The sequence below is a fragment of the Puma concolor genome, chromosome A1 (assembly GCF_028749965.1).
Source record: "Puma concolor isolate L17-30 chromosome A1, mPumCon1.1.hap2, whole genome shotgun sequence".
Classification (NCBI taxonomy): Eukaryota; Metazoa; Chordata; class Mammalia; order Carnivora; family Felidae; genus Puma; species Puma concolor.
The window spans coordinates 120,247,667-120,267,944 of record NC_141667.1 but is presented as its reverse complement, the minus strand read 5'-3'; the positions used below and the strand labels follow the sequence as shown (position 1 = coordinate 120,267,944).

Genomic DNA, 20,278 nt, shown 5'->3' with positions numbered 1-20,278 from the left:
GCTATCCTCTCGATTTTTAGGAGAATAAATCTGATGTACGGTAAATGTTTGTTCAACGAATGAGTATAGTGCAGCTTTGGATAATGGATTATTACAAATGTAATCAGTTCGCATTCTTGTATGCCTCTAATCAAATTTGTCCTTTATGACAATGAGCTGATTCCAGGGGCCCGCTTGCTCTCATTATGTTAATCCCCTAGGAGAACATGTATTTGACAGAGCACTTCAAAGTGTTTTTCTGTAAGCTTTCTCCTTGGTCACCCTTAATACCTCTGCTGATGAAATGAGGGAGAGGGGCTTTGCTTGTTTGCCTTTAGTTTGTTAGTTTGTTTTCCACCTCCATTCCCAAGCCAAGCCAGTTATTTTCCTTTACCCATTTTGCACTTTCCAATTCAAAGAGAAGAGAGGAAAAAAATAGAATATCGAGTTGTCAGCAAACACTCTGTCTTAAATAATTGAATAACAAGCACTATTATCCCAAAATACCTCCAAAAAAGATGTGCAGCAGATAAAGAGGAAAACAAAAATCTCTGCCTTCTACAGGGCAAACTGGGTGACAGCCTGAAACTTCACGTTCGTGACAACGTGCAAAATAGTATATCCACATCCATGTTTTATATATGCTTATTTAATACAGATGGCTGGTGCAAAATAGGTCATCATTTCTGAGATGCCTGAACTGTCTGCATTCAACTAATAGGGCCAAGGAAATACGTGAGCATAGCATGAATTTGTCTGTCTCCCGGCCCCCATCCCAGGATTTGATTTTTGTCATTGTTTATTCAATTGGAAACTAAATCAATTTATAAAATGAAGGGAAAGAAGCAACCTATCCTTGAGTGGGTAGCTCCCATTTAAATTTTGTTTACAGTGGGTTATTGAAATGCTTTGGTTTGGCCCTATTTTAAGTAACTCTGCCACTTCTCTTGGGAGAGCCTGCTAGTTTAAAGACTTGCCTATTAGGAAAACTTTGCTGATACTCAGACTAACTCAACAACTTCTCTTTTTCTCTAATTGCTCCCTCTCTCTCTTGGGCTCCTTTGAGACCCACAGTGTGAGCGAGCACCGCTCCTGATTGCCTGCTGGCTTTCACTCGGCAGTGCTGGGTCTGCGGCTCTCCAACTGAAGGCCCGCCATTCCTCCATGAAACTGTCCTTCCCTCGTTAGATATCCTAAAACATGGACTCTCTTATCTAATGTCTTTAGAACGACAAAATGGTAGAGCTGGAAAGACTTTTAAACACTTCCAGAACTCCCCTTTTTCTCTTTGCAAATGAGAAAAACATAATCCAGGTATGTCAAGGGACTGACCTCACCAGGTGAGTACCTGGTGAGAGAAGGAAGGGCAGGTAGGAGCTCAAGCCTGCAACGCTGAGATGGAAACAAACAAGCAGAAATAACCACAGGCAAGTGGTATAAATATGTGAAGTGGGTTGGGTATATGACAATAGTTGGGGAGTTGGAGGGTGAAGTAGTGATGATCTGGAGAGGTAGGACCATGTGAAGGAGGCAGCTGCTAGTCAAAATCACTTTTGTCAGCTATTCTGAGCCTTCATGAAAAAGCTACTTTCTGAATTTTTGTGTGACATACCATGATTTTAAAAATATTTTGAAGTACTTAAGATCATCTTTGACCCTTAACAACATGGATTTGAATTGAGCGAGTCCACTTATATGCAGAATTTTTTTCCAATAAATATATGCACAATACTGTAAACGTATTTACTTGTCCTTAGGATTTTCTTAATAATGTTTTCTCAGTTTGCTATAAGAATATACGTAATACATACACAAAACTATGTTAATCAACTATTTATGTTATCAGTAAGCCTCCCAGTCACCAGTAGGGTAGTAGTAGTTGAATTTGGGGGGAGTCAAAAGTTACATGAAGATTTCAATATGTGCTGAGGGTCGGTGCTCCCAACCCCTGCATTGTTCAGGGTCAAATGTATTTTAAAACACTCTTCAGATAAAATAAACATGATTGAATCCAGCCTGCAGGGCAGTAGTTTATAAATAGTACTATAGAATTTCATAGAGTTTCTCCTACATTTGCAGAATGATGTTAAGAATTAGAAGTATCCTGATGGTTAGGACATCCACCTACCTCAGATTATGGATGTGGAGCTTAAAGAAAAGGGGAAGAATGTAATAGTTTCAATTATTGGTCATCCTCTCCCATGTTACGACCACATAGTGATGAAGACAAGCCCCACCCCGCCCCCCTTGCTTTGGCCATTTTGGCAAACAGACATGACACTAGAACCTGAAATGAACTTGTCTGATTGAGCATGTCTTTTGTATTCCTGTCTTTGGCCATGGATAGGATGCACTTTAGTCAACACTGGCTCGAGGAGGATACGTGACATGCGGAACAGAGCTGAACTCACACAGTAGCTTAGAGCTGAGCCCAGGTGAGGTCAGCCAAGGTCGGCCAAATGCCAGCCAACCTGCATGCACATGCTTTTGCAGAATAAATAAGTGCCTGTTGTTTTAATCCATTGACGATGTGTGGTTTTATATCACACAGTAAGTAATAACTAACCAATAGAGAGTTTCTCAGTAAGTCATTACACAGTTGAAGATACACCATAAGTAGATGGCAGAATCAGAATTAGGTCGTGGCTCCAGACTGTGAGGTTTACCATATTTTCTACTCTATCATGCTCCTAAATCCTGATGATCTTCAGCCTTTCACTTCCTCCTTATTCATACAGTCTCTCTGTCACTTAAAGCTTGCAGAATGGGCCTGATCTTTGAGTCTTCTTTGCATGATTTTCCTCTAGGAATGATTTCAGTCTTTGTGAATGCCTACCAGAGCTTTGAATGGAGTTTTGAGATTTCCACAAAGATAAATGAAAATAATCTAGCTTGAATGCTGTTAGACAATTAAGATTTGCACAACCAGAATTTGAATTTACATAAAAATTATAAACCAATCTTTGTGCAAGATGGAATAGATTAGAATTACCACTAATTTAATTGAGGTTGCTTAAATGGCTTGTAATCGGTATGATCGTTGCCACTTGCTTGCATCTTCAGCAAGGTAATCAGACCCGCTCAGCAATTTCTACCTCCAAATCAATTAAACTGTAAAACATACTCCCTTTAAGAGTGTTTTATATTTGGATTTTACTTTATTTAAGTTAAGCCTTTATTGCATTCTAATTTACTCGCCTGGAAAAATTCAAATAGTTTAGGTTTTGTTTTCATTTTTTTTTTTTCCCTTCAACTCTTCATTCATTTTCCTCAGTAATGGAATCTTTGAAGATCATGCTCTCTTTTGGGCTACCAAAAGTAATATCAACCTCTTAGGGTTGTTACACCTACACTTACACAAACACAGATTTACAACAACACCAGGCATATGGTAAAAGCTCAATGTTAGCAACATTTGTATTCGTATTGTTATTATAATCTGCTATTATTAGGCTTACCTTCCTGGCTAGACATACATTTTTTGAAAGTAGTCTACTAAGAATTAATAAAGATGAAGTTGGGTACTTGGCCATGGAATAAATTTCCTACTATCAACCATCACCTTATGCCCCAAACCACGTGGCCATGAAAAGCTCTCTGACTGTGATTCTAAGTGACATCCATGGTCTACTACTGTAAGTGATGACATTTACATACCTGGGGTGATTTGAGTGGCAAGAAATGTCCATGAGAATTAGAACATTCTCTTCTGAGGAATTTGAAAAATAAAATATTTCCCTGAGAGCTGAATATGGCTCAGGACAGTGCTTCTCAGACTTTCATGTGCATATAAGTTCCGTGATGATCTTGTCCATGTGTAGATTCTGATTCATTCTGTCTGCTCTGGGGACCCAAGATTCTTCATTTCTAACAAGCTCCTGATGATGCCAATGGTGACGGTCCATGGACCACATTTGGAGGCAGTAGTTTTCAAACTCTAGTGTGCATTAACGTCATGAAGTGCCTTTATTAAATGCAAACTTCCTGGACTTTTTCCAGGAGATTTTGACACAGTGAATCCAGCAACTTGCATATTTAACAAGTCCCCTAGCTCTAAAGAACACATTGTGAGAAGCTGTCTCTAGACCTTGGATCTGTGGAAGGGCAGATGCCCACAGGATTGTCACCTTCTAAGTCCTAAACTTGTTCTTCAGAAGAATGCTTTTGCAGATGGCTAATACGTTGTACTAAATTAAAAACAGAGAGAGAGAGAGAGAGAGAGAGAGAGAGATTGTTATTCCATGGATAAGAAGTTTTAGAACACTAAGTCAGTAGTGTGAAAATCTCTCTTCACTGTAGAGTTTTCCGAGCTTACTGTGTGATCGTGTATACAGTGACGTTCCCTTACTTGTTATTTCTGAGATGCCAAACATCATCTCCCAGAAGAGTGTTTTTAGAAACATGACTTAGGAAGTCCCACCCTGGTTTGGCTTTGCTGTTCCTGAGAGGAGAATAAAGTGAGCAGTGAATGTTAAAATGCTGGGCTCCAAATTTGAGAAAGATTTCTGCTCCAATGAAACAGATTTTCTTTCAGGACAGTGGACTGTCATGAAGCTTGTTCTCACGAGCATTGTCACCTTTCTCAGGAATGTTGTTGAGAATATTCATGTTGTACATTAGTGTTTAAATTAACAATCTGAAAGATTTTTCCAATGTGGGGTGCTGTGTTTTCCTCTGAGTGTAAAATAAACATATTGAATCAGATAATGCCGAATGGAGGGGAAAGAGACAGTGCAAAAGTACAGGGCAACTTTTTAAACGATTTCTAAGTCAAGATGTATAAAGATTCAGTGAGGGGCGCCTGGGTGGCTCAGTCAGTTAAGCGGCCGACATCAGCCCAGGTCATGATCTCGCGGTCCGTGAGTTCGAGCCCTGCGTGGGGCTCTGTGCTGACAGCTCAGAGCCTGGAGCCTGTTTCAGATTCTGTGTCTCCCTCTCTCTGACCCTCCCCCATTCATGCTCTGTCTCTCTCTGTCTCAAAAATAAATAAACGTTAAAAAAAATTTAATAAAAAAAAAAGATTCAGTGAAATGATTTATGCACCTATCTAGTAGCATCCACGTATATATTCTACCTTCTTGTTAACTCAGGTGATGTGTACATGTTCCTATTTCTCTTTATTTTTGAGAGAGTGATAGAGCACAAGCAGGAAAGGGGCGGGGACAGAGGAAATACTAAGCAGATTCCATACGCAGTGCAAAGCACTATGTGGGGCTTGATCTCACCACTGTGAGATCTTGTCCTGAGCAGAAATCAAGAGTCAGACGCATAACCAACTGAGCCACCCAGTGCCCCTCTTTCTAAAGCTGATCCTTTCACTATGTACTAGACTCCAGCCCCATTGCCTACTCAAGGGCACAGTTCCAGAAATTGTCCCCTTTTGTTTCTACATCTTTGCTTTCATCAGCTTCTAAACATGTTATTATTTCTATTCCTTTCAAAAATAAAAACTTATTTTTGTTTCTTTGTGCTTTGAAACATTTCTAAAAGGTCATTTATATTTCCTGTCTCTAACTTCTCTCCTCAATTTTTCCCTAAGTTCACTCTAGTTGTGCTTTTATCCTCACTATTCAACTGAAGCTACTCTTACCAAGATCATCAGTGGTTTACACTTTGCTAATGACAATGGACAGTTATATTCTCATCTTATTTATCAGTAGTATTTGATATCTTTTTTCAACGTTTTTTATTTTATTTTTTGGGACAGAGAGAGACAGAGCATGAACGGGGGAGGGGCAGAGAGAGAGGGAGACACAGAATCGGAAACAGGCTCCAGGCTCCCAGCCATCAGCCCAGAGCCCGACGCGGGGCTCGAACTCACGGACCGCGAGATCGTGACCTGGCTGAAGTCGGACGCTTAACCGACTGCGCCACCCAGGCGCCCCAAGTAGTATTTGATATCTTTGACTGCACTCAACTTCTTAACATATTCGTTTGGTGTTCAGAACATCATATTATTTTTTATTAAGTTTCTTTAACATTTACTTATATTTGAGAGAGAGAGAGAGAAAGAGGACGAGCAGGGGAGGGGCAGAGAGACAGAGACAGAATCCAAAGTAGGCTTCAGGCTCCAAGCTGCGAGCTGTCGGCACAGAACCCAAAGCAGGACTCGAACTCATGAGCAGTGAGATCATGACCTGAGCTGAAGTCAGATGCTTAACTAACTGAGCCACCCAGGTGCCACCAGAACATCATATTCTTGATTTACTTCCTATTCCATTGGCAGTTTATTTGCAGTTCCTTTGAAATTTTCTCTCCTTTTTCTAATCATTTTAATGTTGAGTATCCAGGATCAGGCTTTCCCTTCTTCCTTCTTCCTTTTCTTTCCATCACCTTCCCTTATCTTTCCTTTCATTCCCTTTCCTCCTCTTCTGTATACATGTTTTCCCATAATGATTCTTATCCTGTCATGTGACTTTCAATATTTTTGGTATATTGCTACTGTCGAAATTGTACCTCTGTCCCAGACCTTTCTTCTCACCCTGTCATGCATGTACCTAATCCCTCATCATCTACATATGGTTGTATACTTAGACCTATTGAACTGAATGCATTCCAAATGGAACTCTTCATCATCTCCTTCAAATCCACTCCATCCACAGTTTGCCACATCTTAGTTGCCGCCATTGGCTCCAGCCAAAACTTGATGAATCTTGACTTCTTTTTTTGCCTCCCATCCCCAACATCCAATCCACCAGAAAATCCTACTTGCTACACATTCAAAATACATCCACATAATGGCCACTTCTCTACACTGCCATTCTCCATCCCCTACATTATGTCTGTAGGCTCCTACCTGGTCTTCTTTCTTCTATCCTTGTCTCTTATAGTCTATATTCAATACATCATATACAATTATATTGCTGATCTATAAGACAACTTGTGTAACTCCTGTGCTTAAAATTTTCTAATACCTTCATTTTACAGAGTGAAATGAAATGGCCTGAAAGACTCTATATGGTCTCATTCCCACATCATTCTTTTTTTTTTTTAATGTTTATTTTTGAGAGAGAGACAGAGCATAAGCAGGAGAGGGGCAGAGAGAGAGGGAGACCCACAATCTGAAGAAGGCTCTATGCTCCAAGCTGTCAGCACAGAGCCTGATGCGGGGTTCGAACCCATGAACCGTGAGATCATGACCTCAGCCAAAGTTGGAAGTTTAACCTACTGAGTCATCCATATGCCCTCCTTTTCCCCCCATGTTATTTGTTTTCTGAACCAATCTCAGAATGCTGTCACTTTGGACTTCTTGGTATCCTTCAAACATGCTGCACATGTTTCCACCTAAGATTGTTGCACCAGCTGTTTCCTCTGTATGGAATATCCTTGTCCCAAATATTCACCAAGATAACTTCCTTGTGTATTTTATGTCCTTACTAAAAGATTGCTTTGTCATCAAGAACACCTTTGACTATTCTACTTTTTGTTGCAAACTGTTCACCATCTGCAGGACTCCTGGTGAGCTTTAGCATTATATACTTTTTCTTGTTTCTATTCCATTCATCACCTTAAGCCATACAATCTAATGCTCTTATTTACTGTTGTAAGTCAGATTTATTGGATTACAACTTACATAAAATAAAATATAACCATTTTAGGGGCACCTGGGTGGCTCAGTTAAGCTAAGCATCTGACTCTTGGTTTCTACTCAGGTCATGATCTCACACTTTGTGACTTTGAGCCCCACATTGGGTTCTGTGCTGACAGTGCAGTGCCTTCTTGGGATTCTCTCTCTCTCCCTACTTCTCTGTCCCATTCCCCAACACCCATGCTCTCTCTGTCTCTCTCTCAAAATAAATAAACAAACTTTAAAAGTGTAACCGTTTTAAGTGTACATGTTAATGAGTTGAAACAAATTTATGCATACGTTACTATACCTATGACCACTGTCAGATATAAAACACTTCCATGTTTTCCTCCAAAAGTTCTCTTTGCTTTTCCCCATTTCATCTCACATCTCCTAGCAAAGTCAATGTTTGATCTGTTTGATAGAGTTGATTTTGCTTTTCCTATAGTTTAACGTAAATGGAGTATCAAAATATGTGTCTGGCTTCTTTGATTCACCACAGTTTGTGAGAAGTATGCTATTGTGTACATCAGTAGTTTATTCACTTATGCTATTGAGTAATACTCCATTTTGTGCACTTCTAATAGTTTGTGCATTCATTTGTTGTTCAACATTTGGAGTGTTCTCAGGTTGAAGCTATTATAAATAAAACTGCTATGAACAATTTTGTACAAGCCTTTCTGTAGAGGTACATTTGCATTTCTCTTGTGTAAATGCCAAGTATTGGAATATTGGTTCATATGAAAAGTACATATTTACCTTTGTAAGAAACTGCCAAATTGTTTCCAAAGTGGTTGGACCATATTACATTTCTTTCTTTCTTTTTTTAAATGTTCATTTATTTATTTTGAGAGAGAGAGAGACAGACAGCAAAGGGGAAGGGGAGAGAGAGAGACAGAGACAGAGATAGGAAGAGAGAGAGAGATGAAGATAGAGAATCCACAAGCAGTCTCCACACTGTCAGTGCAGAGCCCGATGCAGGGCTTGATTCCGCAAATAGTGAGATCATGACCTGAGCTGAAATCAAGAGTCAGAGGCTTAACTGACTGAGCCACCCAGCCTCCCAAACCATTTTACATTGCTACCAGCAGTGTATGAGAGTTTCAGTTGCTCTATATTTTCATCTTTACTTGATATTATCATTTGTTGCCACTACCATATTTTACTCTAATGGTATCTCTTTGTGGTTACAATTTGCATTCCCCTTCTAACTAATGATGTTGAGCATCTTTTCACGTGTTTAGTGTGCATTCATATATATCTTCTCTTGTGGGGTGTCTAAATCTTCTGTCCATTTTTTTTTAATTTAAAAAAAATTTTTAATGTTTTATTTATTTTTAATGCAGAGAGACAGAGCATGACTGGGGAGGGGCAGAGAGAGAGCGAGACACAGAGTCCAAAGCAGGCTCCAGGCTCTGAGCTGTCAGCATAGAGCCTGATGTGGGGCTTGAACTCACGAACCATGAGATCATGACCTGAGCCGAAGTTGGACACTTAACCAACTGAGCCACCCAGGCGCCCCTTCTGTCCATTTTTGAAACTGGCTTGTTTGTCTTTGAGATGCAAGAGCTGTTTATGTATCTTGTATGTAAGCCCTCTGTCAGATATATGTATTTGTCATTGTTTTCTCCTAGAAAAGAGTTGGGAAGAGTAACTCAGTCTGGGATAGAATTAAGGAAACATAAGCTGACTTTATTAAACTAAAGGCATATAATCTTGAAGCCCTTCCTTGAGTGTTGAAAACCAGTATTTTACTTCCCTGGAAGAAAGACTTTGTTCATTTGTTTACGTGTTTTGGGCTACTTTGATTCTTCTACTCAACAAGGCAATATATAATTGTATCAGTGAAAGCCTGGTGACAATGGCTGAGAAGGACAGAGCTCTACCTCCTTCAAGCAGTCCCTCCTAAATCTCTTGCTCTCACAAAGCCTCATCGTTAGAAAGTGTGTTATCTCAGAGATAATGGTGTCTCCTCAGGGTCTAGAATATCATTCTTTAACTTTTCAAAATTGCAAAATAAGGAAGAAATCTTCAGAAAACTGCTTCCATTTCATAAAATGGCTCCCACATTACCTTACCTTCAGAGACTCTTGCAAATGTCAGCTTTATATGAAGGCTCCAAGTCTTGGACAGTGCTCTCAGTATGACATGACTCTCAGCCCTGTCTTCTACTCACCAATAGAAAGACTGAATAAAGGTAATTTCAAATGGCAATATGTACTATAAAGGAATTTGATCTGGAAATTCACTGGCGAATGAAAATAGGCTACTTGACCAGTGTGATCATACAAGACATGAGACCTCTCATTTTAATTTGCAGCAATGTGGAATTTCTTTCAGTTTTTTAAGGGTTCCATGTTTTGTCCAGTCCCTGGGGTTTTGAATATCCTATTCTTCTTGTCAAGAAATGCTGTTTCCTTCCTCCTGCCAATATCCAGTCTTTGCCTAGCTAATTCTGACCTTAGAGTTGAGCACTAAACTTAAGATTTCAACTCCTTTAAAAAGGCTTTCTGTATCCATCCACTCCTTAAACTAGGTTAGGTGCTTCTTGTAATTGCTTGAAGTGTTCTGTGTTTAGCCTGATAATAGCTCTTACCTTGCTCTATTTTCACTGATATCCATACATAAGAGAAAATCGTAGACAAGGAAGGAGACTGCTATGATTAATTATGGCAAGCTTTTGGAGGTGGTGCTTTTCTGTGGTTTCTGACAGCAGAAACTGTTGGGCAGTCCTATTCCTTTCATAATACCATATGGATTGGAGGATTTAATTTTCCTTTATTGCCAGTCACAAGCACCTAATTTAACTATTTTCCTTTTATGTCTGTTTGTTTGTTTGTTTGTTTGTTTGTTTAAATCTTGCTTTGTTCCAAATTGTCTCTGACATAGAAGAAGCATCAGTACCCATCAGTGCCTGTTTAAGCAGAGCTGCAACATTAATATACTTAGGATTTCCATTTTGATTTTAGAGAAGGAAAACCCTTCTATCATGTCTTACCAGGTGGTTTTAAACTATTATGAACCATGAGAATTTTGATTTTTTTCTTTTTGTTTTAAATCTGATAAATTCTTCTCTCTAAAAAAATGCATATTTCCCCCTTTACACACATACAATTTTACATGCAATTTCTAGGGATTTACAGACCCCAGAAGCCATTGATCCTCTGATAGAGTTTAAGATCCTCTGATAGATCTCAACCTTTAATCATGAAAGGCAAGGAAACTTGGTATTGTAAGTTAGGGTCTTTAAAGAAGGAACAAGCTTTTGAAGTGAACAAGCTGTCATTCTGGTTTAGGACACAAGATAGACATCCAGGCTCTACCTGGATGGTGGAACCAGTGAATTTTGTATGTGCTAAGTTCACCCATCCTTATGCTCTCCAGTGTGGGGGGAAGATAAAATCAGTTTTCTGCAGAAGAAGACAAGGGGTCCCAACAATCTAGGAGCTGGGGGACAGGTAAGGTGATGTAGTCTGTCACCGGAAGTGCAGCCTCCAGGACCCTCTGGGACTTCAACTGGTAGACAGGTTGATTTGACTGCTGACCCACTTGCAGTATCAAACCACCGGGATTCATTCAGGCATATCATGAAATAATGAAGTGTGAGTTTAAAATAGTCTGAAATATATGAGAACCTGACACTACATTTACTAATGGAGATGATTTATAGTGTCATATTTAGCAATGTTTTGGTCCCGACAGCAGTTTATATTCATCTTCTTAGCATAAGATCAGAGAGCAGGTATGTAACCAGAACCTCAAGTATTCTGAACCTTTGCATTTGTCTTTGGTTGAGACTTTAAAAGTGGATTGCCTCTGAGAAGCATGAGGAGAAAAAATGTGCTTTTTATTAAGATTTTTGGCAAATAATTGCATTATTGGAGCACAATCTTTTAGGGTCAGCACTTTGTATCCAATTACCAGGGAACATAACGGATGATTCCTCTGACTTGTCATTTATGCTCTGCAGGCACTTAAGATAATCCTCTGTAACTTTTCTGGTGAAAGTGAGTTTATTGTTGGCAAAAATATTCCTGGAATTGGATACTCTCTCCAAATGAGGAACATAGTGAACATACCCACTGGAAATTGGCTTTTCCCAAGCTAGTTTATGAAGGAGGGCTCTCCAGGGCTGAAGAGGCCATTAAAAAAACGTTTAATCAGCATAATTTTTATCTTTTGCCTGATCAATGACAAAAATGACAAAAACTGACTGGATTGTGTATCTGAGACTTGTGAATGCCAGGTGTCTTTCTGCTACCATCTTTCTGGATTCCCCATGGAAAGTAATTTAAACCTCTATGGGCTTTTTTGCTTCAATTCAAAGGCCCAGTCTGTCTCTTATTGGGGCAGAAAAGTCAGTCTGAGCCTCAATTATATTGTCTGTAAGAAGAAAATAACATCTCTATCAAAATGCTATGGGAGCTTAAATGAATCATGTGATAAAATACTTGGAACTGAATTCAGCATGAAGCAGACACTCAGCTGATGATTATTATTACTGTTGTATCAAAGAAATGAATATATAGAGAAGATGAAGTGACCAAAGAAGAAATAAGTTGAAATGTTACTTGATTTTTGTGAACAGTGTCCTGAAAAATCTGGTTTTGGAACCAATTCCTTGTCAAAGTAGGATTTTTTTCTTTGACTTGATTTTTTTTTTTTTTTTAATGAAGAGATGTTCCCATGAAAGAGTCTTTGGCTTAAACTTCAATATTTCATTTATAATAAATCATTCTCCTTTGTTGTTTTATGTTGTAAATATATAATGTGAAATGTTTGCTCTCATTAAGTTCAGTTGGAGGAGCTAAGCAATAAGGATCACAATTTTAGCACTGGACTAGAAAGAGCTCTGATTACTGTGGTAGTGACAAAAATGCTCACTGCCACCAAAGGTATCCACATCCTAATCTTCGGAAACTGGGAATATGCAAAGTTAGATGGCAAAGAGGAATTAAGAATCCATATGGAGTTAGGATTGCTAATCAACTGAGAAGGAATTTTTCCCGAATTATCTCAGTTAGTCCAGTGTAATCAGTAGGGTCCTTGAAAGTAGGGAAAGGAGGGGCACCTGGGTGGCTCAGTCAGTTAAGTCTTGACTTCAGCTCAGGTCATGATCTCACTGTCTGTGAGTTTGAGCCCTACCTCAGGCTCTATGTTGACAGCTCAGAGCCTGGAACCTGCTTAGGATTCTGTGTCTCCATGGTCTGTGCCCCTCCCCCACTCACACTCTTGTGTCTCTGTCTCTCAAAAATGAATAAACATTAAAAAGAAAAAAAAGGTTGTTTTTTTTTTTTTTTTTTTAAAGTAGGGAAAGGAAATGGATGTGGAAATTAATGGAACATGTGGAAGACTGGACTCAACAGTGCTGGCTTTGAAGATCCAAGAGGGAACCATAGACCAAGGAATGAGGAATACCTCTAGAATCTAAAAAAGGACCAGAAACAGATTTTCCCTTCGAGCCTCTAGAAAGGAATACAGTCTTGCAGAACACCTCAATTTAAGTCTTTTGAGAACTCTGCTAGTTAGATTTCTGAACCTACAGAACTATAAGAAAATAAATCAATGTTGTGTAAGTCACCAGATTTGTGGGAATTTGTTATATCAATAAAAGAAAACTCTTAACAACAATAAGTATGTCTGATTTATATAAAACATATTAGCATATGACATTTTAATAAGTCTGCAAAGTTGCTTTCACATATTTTTGAATACTGGCCTGTCTGTAGTCATCTTGACCTCATTGTACAAAGCAGCAGCCAAGAGGAGTGAAGAGGCTATTGAAGTAACTAAGGCAACAAAGGAAGGTGACTTGACCCTGGGTGCTGTAAAATCTGCGTTGGCATCCTGACACCTAATGTGATGGCGTTGGAAGTGGGGCCCCTGGGAGGTGAGTGGGTCCTGAGGGTAGGCCTCCTGTGACTGGGATTTGTGCTATTACAAACAAGACAACTGCTAGCCCCTTCTACTATGTGAGGGTACAGTGAGGAGTGTGCAGACCTCCCCTGTGTTGGCACTCTCAGCTCAGACTTCTAGCTTCCTGAACTATAAAGAATAAATGTCTGTTGTTTATAAGCTTCGCAGTCTGAGGCATTTTGTTATAGCAGCTCAAATGGACTAAGCCACTGGGTCAGTGAAAGTAATAAGAATTAATCAGATTCTAGATATATTTTGAAGGTAAGGCTATCACCTTTTGCTAGCAAATGTATGTGAGCATAAGAAAAACAAAGATCAGATGTAGCTGCAATATTTTGCACCTTCAGCTAAGTTACTGTGGGTAGAGCAGTATTAGAAGTAGAGAGAATTAGAAGTTAATTTTTTTAATGTTTATTTTTGAGAGAGAGAGACACAAAGAGAGAGACAGAGAGTGAGGGGAGTGAGAGGCAGAGAGAGAGGGAGACACAGAATCCGAAGCAGGCTCCAGGCCCCGAGCTGTCAGCACAGAGCCTGACGCGGGGCTTGAATTCACAGACTGTGAGATCATGACCTGAACCAAAGTGGGACACTCAATCGACTGAGCCACCCAGGAACCCCAGAAGTTAATTTAATTTAATTTTATCTTAATTTATTTTTATTTTATTTATTTCAGTTTATTTTTGTTAGTAAGAAGCCACAAAGGTTTTATTATATTTATTATTATTGTTTTTTATTGCAGTATTGTTGACATACAATTTTATACTAGTTTCAGGTGTCCAGACATAGTGATTTGACAACTATATATGTTATGAAATGCTCACCACAGTAAGTGTAGTTGCCAAAGTTATTACACTATTATTGGCTATATTCCTTATGCTATACTTTTAGAACCATGACTCATTGTATAGCCGGAGGTTTATACCTCTCAATCCCTTTCACTTCTTTTGCTCACCCCCCACCCCCCTCCTTCTGGCAACCACCAGTTTGTTCCATATGAGTCTGTTTCTGTTTCTGTTGTTTGTTCATTTGTTTTGTTTTTTAGATTTCACATGTAAGTGAAATCTTATGGTATTTGTTTCTCTGTCTTATTTATTTCACTAAGCACAACACCCTCTACTTCTACCCACATTATACCAAAGGGCAAGATTTCATTCTTTTTTATGACTGATTAATACTTGATTGTACGTGCATGTGTGTGTGTGTACCATATCTTTTTTATCCATTCATCTATTGAATCTTGGATATTATAAATAATACCATTTTTTTCTTAATTTATCTTTCTGCTACTTTGTTGCTAGTGTATAGAAACAACATATTTCTGTATATTTATTTTGAAATATAAATATATTGCAGAATATTTATTCTGCACCTTTATTGAATTCATTTGTTAATTCTAGTATTTAGGACTTTCTATATATAGTTTCATGTCATCTGCAAATAGTGACAATTTTCTTTCTTACTAATTTGGATGCTTTCTATTTCTTTTTCTTGTCTGGTTGCTGTATCTAGGATGTTCAGTTGAATAAAGGTGGACATTCTTGTCTTGTTACTGATCTTAGAAGAAAGCTAGCTTTTCATCATTGAGTGTGATGTAGGCTGTGGGTTTGACATATATGACCTATGTTATGTTAGGTATGTCTCTTTTAAACACACTGAAAATTATTACCATGCTAAATGCTAAATTTTGTAAAAACATCTACTGAGATGATCATAGGCTATATATCTTTTATTTTTTAATGTGGTGTATTATTTTGATTGATTTTCAGATTTTGAAACATTTTTGCATTCCTGGAATCAATCCCCATATAATGGTGATAAATGATCCTTTTGAAGTATTGATGAAATTGATTTGCTAGTATTTCATGGAGAATTCTTGCATCTATGTTTTTCAGGGACATTGACCTGCAGTTGTATTTTTTTTTATTTTTATTTTATTTTTTATTTTTTGGTAATGCCTTGTCTGGTTTTGGAATTAGGGTAATGCTGGCCTTGAAGAAACATTTTGTAAGAATGTCTCCCCCTTAATGGAATAATGATAGGTAGAAATTCATTAGATGTTTTAGGATTCAGTAGTAAAGCCATCTGTTCCTGGACTTCTGTACGTTGAAAGTTTTTTGATTAACCAGATTCAATTTGTAGCAGTAATTGAATTGATCTGTTCAAATTTTCTATTTCTTCCTAATCATTCTTGGAAGATTGTTTGTTTCTAAGTATCCATTTCTTCTATATTGTCTAGGTTTGGGCTTATACATTTTCATAGTATCCCCTTATAATCCTTTGTATTTATTTGGTGTCAGTTATAACTTATCTTTTATTTCTGAGTTTATTTATTTTAAACCTCTTTCTTTTTCTTGATGAGTCTTGATAAAGCTTTATCAATTTTTTTTATCTTTTCATAGAACCAGCTTTTAGTTTCATTGATCTTTTCTATTTTTTTGTCTGTATTTATTTCCAGTCTGATCTTACTTATTTTCCTCTTTCTACTCACTTTGCACTTCTTTTTCTACTTCCTTTTGATGTAAGGTTAAATTAAGATTTTTCTTGTTTGTTAATGTAGAAATGTATTGTTATAAACTTCCCTCTTAGAACAGCTTTCACTGTGTCCCAAAGATTGTGAACCACTGTGTTTCCATTTCCATTGACTTCAATTATTTTTAGATTTCCTCTTTGATTTTTTTTTTGTTCCATCGATGATATAGTAGCATGTTATTTTAGATTTTCTGCTTTCATATTGTGGTTAGACAAGATGCTTGATATGATTGCAAAATTCTTAAATTTATTAGCCTTGTTTGTGGCCTAACATGTGATCTGTCTTGAAGAATGTTCCAGGTGCACTTGAAAAGTTACATATTGTGCTGTTTGGGGATGGAATGTTCTCTATATATCTGTTTAATCCATTTGCTCTAATGTGTCATTCATTCAAACCCAGTTTCTTCACTGACTTTTTTTCTTGATGATCTATGTGTTAATGTAAGTGAAGTGTTCAAGTCCCATTCTATTACTGTATTAATGTCAATTTATCTCTTTGTGTTTGTTAATATTTGCTTTATGCATTTCAGTGCTCCTATGTTGGGTTCATAGATATTTACAATTATTGTATCCTCTTATTGGATTGATCCCTTTATCATTATGTAATGTTCTTCGTCTCTTGTTACAGTTTTTGTTTTAAAGTCTAGTTTGTCTCATAAACATCTTGCTCCCCCAGCATTGTATCCTGCTTCCATTTGCATTGAATTTCTTCTTCCAGTCCTTCACTTTCAGCCTATATGTGTCTTTGTGTCTGCAGTGAGTCTAGTGCAAAAAGCATATAGATGGGTCTCTTTTTTTTTTTTTATCCATTCAGTCACCCTGTGTCGTTTTTTTAATGTATTTTTAAATTTTTAAATTCAAATATAATTATCATACAGTGTTATATGGTCCCAGTTGTACACTGTAATTATGCAACAATATTCCATACATTTGTCAGTGCTCATCAAGTGTACTTTTTTATTTTATTTTTTTATTAACTTGTTTTATTTTTTATTTTTTAAATTTACATCCAAATTAGTCAGCATATAGTGCAGCAATGATTTCAAGAGTAGATTCCTTAGTGCCCCTTACCCATTTAGCCCATCCCCCTTTCCACAACCCCTCCCATAACTCTCAGTTTGTTCTCCATATGTATGAGTCTCTTCTGTTTTGTCCCCCTCCCTGTTTTTATATTATTTTTGTTTCCCTTCCCTTATGTTCATCTGTTTTGTCTCTTGAAGTTCTCATACGAGTGGAGTCATATGATTTTTGTCTTTCTCTGGCTAATTTCACTTAGCATAATGCCCTCCAGTTCCATCCACATAGTTGCAAATGGCAAGATTTCATTCTTTTTTGATTGCCGAGTAATACTCCATCGTGTGTGTGTGTGTGTGTGTGTGTGTGTGTGTGTGTACGTGTGTACATACCACATCTTTATCCATTCATCCATCTATGGACATTTGGACTCTTTCTATATTTTGGCTATTGTTGATAGTGCTGCTATAAACATGGGGGTGCATGTGTCCCTTCATAACAGCACACCTGTATCCCTTGATAAATTCCTAGTAGTGTAATTGCTGGGTCATAGGGTAAGTTCTATTTTTAGTTTTTTTAGGAACCTCCATACTGTTTTCCAGAGGGGCTGCACCAGCTTGCATTCCCACCAGCAATGCAAAAGAGATCCTCTTTCTCTGCATCCTCGCCAACATCTGTTGTTGCCTGAGTTGTTAATGTTAGCCATTCTGACAGGTGTCAGGTGGTATCTCATTGTGGTTTTGATTTGTATTTCGCTGATGATGAGTGATGTTGAGCATTTTCTCATGTGTCATTTGGCCATCTGGATGTCTTATTTAATCTTTGACAAAGCAGGAAAGAATATCCAATGGAATAAAGACAGGCTCTTCAGCAAGTGGTGCTGGGAAAACTGGATAGCGACATGCAGAATAATGAACCTGGACCATTTTCTTACACCATACACAAAAATAAACTCAAAATGGATGAAAGACCTCAATGTAAGACAGGAAGGCATCAAAATCTTCAAGGAGAAAGCAGGCAAAAACCTCTTTGATCTTGGCTGCAGCAACTTCTTACTCAACACGTCTCCAGAGGAAAGGGAAACAAAAGCAAAAATGAACTACTGGGTCCTCATCAAAATGAAAAGCTTCTGCACAGTGAAGAAAACAATCAGCAAAACTAAAAGGCAACTAACAAATGGGAGAAGAATGGGAGAAGGCAAATGACATATGGGATAAAAGGTTCGTATCCAAAATCTATAAAGAACTTATCAAACTCAACATCCAAAACACAAAGAATCCAGTGAAGAAATGGGCAAAAGACATGAATAGACACTTCTCCAAAGAAGATAAGTGTATCCTTAATCCTCTTTATCTATTTCACCCATCCCCCTACCCAAATCCTCTCTGGCAACCATCAGTTTGTTTTCTGTATTTTAGAGGGCATTTTTTTGTTTGTTTGTTTGTTTGTCTCTTTTTTTCTTTGTTTTATTTCTTAAATTCCACAGATGAGTAATATTATATGGTATTTGTCTTTCTCTGACAGATTTACTTCACTTATCATTACACCCTCTAGGTTCAGCCAGGGAGAATTTGGACCATTTGCATTTCTTTATTTATTTAGTTAGTTAGCTAGCTAGTTATTATTTTTTAATGTTTATTTATTTTTTGAGAAAGAAGGAGACAGAGCATGAGCAAGGGAGGGAAGGAGAGAGAGGGAGATACAGAATCCAAAGCAGGCTCCAGGCTCTGAGCTGTCAGCACAGAGCCTGATGCGGGGCTCAAACTCATGAGTTGAGTTGCAGTATCATGACCTGAATATCATGCAATATCATGAGCTGAAGTTTGACGCCTAACTGACTGGCCACCCATTCACCTTTTAGCTCAATGATCCATTCTGTATGATCTAATCTGCTGTTGAATCCCTCTAGATTATTTTTCAATTTAGTTATTGTATTTTTCAACTCTGTTTTTTTTTTAATATTTGCTCTTTTTTGTTGAAATTCTCACTGAATTCACCCATTCACCCACTTTTCCTTCAAGTCTGCTGAGAGTGTTTACAACCATAACTTTGAACTATTTATTGAGTAGATTGCTTATCTCTGTTTCAATTAGTGTTTTGGGTTTTACGGTTTTTGTTTCCTTTTTTCCTGAGTTTTGTTTTGTTCTTTGATTTGGAAGCTTATTCCTCTGTGTCCTCATTTTGTTTGATTTTATGTGTTTATTTTTATGGCTTAAAGGAGACAACTACCTCTCCTAGTCTTGAAGGAGAGGATTTGTGTAGGAATGCCCCCTGTGTAGATCGTATGTGCCTGGAAACTTGTAGTGGATGTGGGCTGAGGTGTCCCAGGACACCATGTGTAACTGAAGCAAGTATGACTGGGATAGTCTGTGCAGTAGGCACCCTGGCAGGACATCTGGAGCTAAAGCAGGTGTGGCTGGTGGATCCCAGGTCCCCCCCCCCCAATGCTGGACACTCCCAGTGGGGCAACTGGAGCTATGGCAGGTGCTCCACATAGGTGGTGCCTTGGTGGGACAGCTGGATACGAAGTGGGTTTGGACTACTGTGTCCTGTAGAGCTGTGCACTTAGGCTTTCCTTGTGGGACATCTGTATCTTAGGTGTGTTTGACCTGGGGAACTTAACACAGGGGGTGCCTCTCTGGTATATCTGGAGCTGAAGTAGGTGCATGCCAGGTATGTTCCGGGTACTTATGCCCACATCACTTAGAAAAAAATGCCTAGAACAGTTGTGGGTACATGTTGGGGGTTTCCCAAGATGTATTACCAGGGCAGCATTGGTAGGATGGATGGAGCTTGCATGGGCATGGATAGGGGGCCACCTTGTGAGGATAGCTGAAGCTGGTGAGGGCTAGAGGACCAGAGTTTGCTGAGATGCAAGCCAGGTGGAGCACCTGAGCCCTGTTCCTATTGTGCTGTCAAGTTGGGAGAAGGGCATAAAAATGGTGTTCACCAGTACCTACCACCCCAGAGAGAGTTTCAGAAGTGCCTTCACTGGTGGATGTTCTAGGTTTAGTAAATGGGTTTCCTTCACTTAGAGTCTAGATGTCCTTTAAATATATATATATATATATATATATATATATATATATATATATATATATGTTTATTATTGAAGTATAGTTAACATATAGTATTATATTAGTTTCAGATGTACAACATGATTTAACAATTCTGTATAATACTCAGTCTTCACCATGATAAATGTGTTTACTATCTGTCACTATAAAGCATTATAAGAATATTATTGGCTATATTCCCTATGCTGTACTTTTC

At 38.2% G+C, this 20,278-nt stretch overlaps 1 long non-coding RNA gene across 1 annotated transcript in view; it reads left to right on the top strand.

Moving 5' to 3' along the window:
* LOC147584394 (uncharacterized) overlaps positions 1-20,278 on the top strand; it is a 284,644-nt gene that overhangs the window by 208,690 nt on the left and 55,676 nt on the right. The gene's annotated exons all lie outside the window — the stretch shown is intronic.